Here is a 3,556-nt window from a genome sequence, read left to right on the forward strand (position 1 = left end):
AGAAAAATAGCCCAAAAAAAGACCAAAAACTCCCAAAAGGCAAGGTGATCTTTTACGTGAAGATGTCAACCTTTTTTCTCTACTTCAGGGGTTTTAAACTCGTAGTATAGAGGGCTATTTGTGGACTACTGAAGAAAGATTGAAAAACGACTGAAAAAGTGACCAAAAAAAGAACCCCCCCAAATGAAAATTGACTGAAAAAGCTGAAACACAACAGAAAAACAACCTAAAACAAGACTAAAAAACCACTGAAAACTACTAAAAAACGGTCAGAAAAAAACACTGAAAAACGACTAAAAAACGACTGAAAAACAATCAAAATGCAAAAGAAGAAAGACGATTGTGTTTACATGATGATGTCAGCCTCCTTTCTCAAACAACTATTTGTGGAAAGCTACATTTTTTAACGGAAAAATCACTGAAAAACGCCTGTAATATCAACGACTGAAAAATGACAAAAACGTAAGAAAGCAGCTGGTGTCCTATAGTATACAAACGCAAGACAGACTACGTAGAACAGGGGTCTCAAACTTGATTTTCTTGGGGGCTGCGGGACTTTGGGTCTGGGTGAGGTTCGGCCGCAATAGAACTACATCATTTTCTGAGATGAACTAGCTCTAACTGAACAAATGAAACACGAAAAAAAGACAATGCAAAATGTATTGGAATAATAATTAGTTCTAACTGAACAAAACACAAAGTCAAGAAGCCGCAGGGAACATGCATTAACCAGCTGTTACTGGACAAAACATGGAGACAACCTGGGATATGTTGGGACACTAACTGGTGATAACTAAACAAAACAAGAAAGAAAACGTTACAGAGTGTTGAAATAGAGTTTTTAACTGGAACAAAACATGAAAAGAGGACAGAGCACGTGAACGTGCCCACACTTGGACAGAACAAGCAACCAGCTGAACAAAATATGAAAATAGGACGATTCTGAAGAAACTGGAATACTCACTGGTTCTACCTGAACAAAATACAAAGAAAGGGAATGCATGGAACATAATCACGTGTGGATGGAATAACAACATAATGTTCCAACACTAACTAGCTGTACCTGAACAAAACATGAAAATAAAACAATGCAGAATATATAATACTAACTAGCTCTAACTAAACAAAACACAAATAAAGCGGACACAGGGAACATAATCATGTGTGAACGACATCATGTTTCAACATTAACTGAACAAAACATGAAGATAAGAGGACGCAGGGAACATACGCACGCGTGGTTAGAACACCTTAACACCATAATGTTCTTACTTTAACCAGCTCTGACATAAAATAACATGAAAAGTTAAACACACAAGAACCATTCCCACATGTGGACCAAAGAAAAAAAAGTGCCATGATGACAAAATCATAAAATATGATGAAGGCACACTAACTGGATTTAACAATGTATGAAAAAGGATACAGGATGTTTTGGAATCCCAACTAGTTCTACCTAACCATGAAAATAAGAGGGTGCAGGAGATATACTTACGCGTGGATAAAATAGCCCTTTGAGACTCTTTGTGATTAAGGGTTATACAAATAAATAAACATGACTTAAATGTTTCAACATTAACTTCTGGCAACTGAATAAAACATGAAAGTAAGATAACAAAAAAGTGGCTAGAAAAGAATCGGCTCATTATTGGTGAAAGAGAAAGAAAGAAAGAAAGAAAGAAAGAAAGAAAGAAAGAAAGAAAGAAAGAAAGAAGGAGGGAGGGGGGAAAAGAGAATGAGAGGGAGAGGGAGAAAAGGAGAGAATGAGAGAGAAAGAGGGGGGGGGACAGAGAGAGAGAGAGAGAGAGAGAGAGAGAGAGAGAGAGAGAGAGAGAGAGAGAGTTTCGAAGGCTGCTGGCTCCCGTGGTTCACTCCTAAGAGCCGGCTCTTCAAGCCTTTTCGTTTAGGAACGACACGTCACTAACTCGCGTGCCTGCTGCCACGAGAGCGAGCTGTAGCGGGAGCGAGCAGTCATGGAGGCCCGAGCGAAGAGCGAGGTCCGCGCGAACCCCATCAAAACAAGGACATAAGAAGGCCTCAGAACCCGAATCGGGACCTTTTGGAAACATTACAAGCTGAGACTTTGTGTGAAAATCGAGGATTTTTTCAACATACGAGAAGTAATGAAGCGGGACTTCCATTTCGGGGCGCTGTGTTGATTCAACGTCGCCGCCATTTTGTTGACAGTGTGTTTTTTTTTTCTGGATGCAACCCCCACGGTAGCATATTTTTTAAATTATTCTGCTATTTTACGACGAGCTTTTTTATCAACAGTAATTTGCTTTCCTGGCTAGTGCTTTAGTGGTTAAGAGTTTGGGTTTTGTTGCTGCCTTAGCGGTCTAGCTAGTGCATCGTTAGCACTAGCAACGTTGGAACGCGCGTGCACGGGAGAGGCGAATGTGGTGGATATGCGAGCTTTACATCGCTTGTATTCTCCTCATCCTCACTAGAATTATTATCAATACTTATTTTTATCGTTATTATAAACACCTTCGAATTAATCTCCATCATACATGCAAACGTGCTTGACAGAAGGACGATGGTGATGGTTCGTTTGCAAACAAAACGGCTATATGAGCCGGCTCTTTTAACTGAAAGACGGGAGCTGGCTCCCTTCGAAACCTCCATTTTATTTCCATTTCCCTCTTCATTTTGTTTCTTAATTTGTACTCTTTGCTCTCCCAATCTTACTCTATTTTCTCCATCCTTTCTCTTATCTCTCTTCCCCTATTTCTTTTACTCTGCTGTACTCTCTTTCCCTCATACTTTATCTTTTTCTATCATTATCGCTTTTTATTTTGCTCTTTTTCTTCACTCTTTGTCTTTCTCGATTTTCTCATTCTCTCCCATCTTTCTCCCTCTTTCTATCGTTCCTTCTCTTTCTCTTCTTCCCTCATCCTTGCTATTTCTTTCCCTCATTCACTTGCTCTTCCTTGATTTTCCTTCATATTTCTTTCTTTCTCTCTCTCCTTTTCTTTCTTTTTTCACTTCTCTTTCTTAATCTCCCTATTTTGTTGGCCTTTTGCTTTCTTTCCTTCTCATTCTTTCTCATTCTTTCTCTTGCTCTCATGCTCATTTTGTCTCCTCATTCTTTGACAATGTCTTCCTCTCTTTCTCTCTTGCTTGCTTCCCTTCTCTTTCTCTCTTTTTGTACTCATTTGAAAGCACTTGTGGTTAATATTAGTGGCACCATCTCTGTTGTTATCTAAGTAAAAACAATTTGAAAGTTTAAATGAGGTACAAGTTCACTGTATTTTGAAACAATTGAGGCTTTTAGAATATAGCAGCATAAAACATTTTCCAAATAAATTCATTTAGGGTACAGTGTTTCAAAAGAAAAAGCTCTTCACAGTAAGCCGAGTCGAAAAAGCTGCTTCTCTATAAAGAGCCAGAATTACTATCACTACTTGACTGCTGATGGAATTTGCGACTGTTTGCAAGCCCGCGAAATGGACCAAAATCCTTCTTTAAAGGTAATGTTTTTCCTGCAACATTAGCACAGGCTGATAAATCCGAGTTATGATTTCTATTTGGGGATATGCAGCTGCTGATGTTT

At 38.9% G+C, this 3,556-nt stretch overlaps 1 protein-coding gene across 2 annotated transcripts in view; it reads left to right on the forward strand.

Annotated features, from left to right (window-relative positions):
* Positions 1–1,947: 1,947 nt before the first annotated feature.
* ash1l (ASH1 like histone lysine methyltransferase) overlaps positions 1,948–3,556 on the forward strand; it is a 63,752-nt gene continuing 62,143 nt past the window's right edge. For both annotated transcript variants that reach the window (XM_088328295.1, XM_088328296.1), the window contains exon 1: positions 1,948–2,219. The gene's annotated coding sequence lies outside the window, so the exon portion shown is untranslated. The remainder of the gene's footprint in view (positions 2,220–3,556) is intronic.

Source organism: Urocampus carinirostris, chromosome 2 (genome assembly GCF_059441175.1).
Source record: "Urocampus carinirostris isolate Australia breed hairy pipefish chromosome 2, RoL_Ucar_1.0, whole genome shotgun sequence".
Taxonomy (NCBI): domain Eukaryota; kingdom Metazoa; phylum Chordata; class Actinopteri; order Syngnathiformes; family Syngnathidae; genus Urocampus; species Urocampus carinirostris.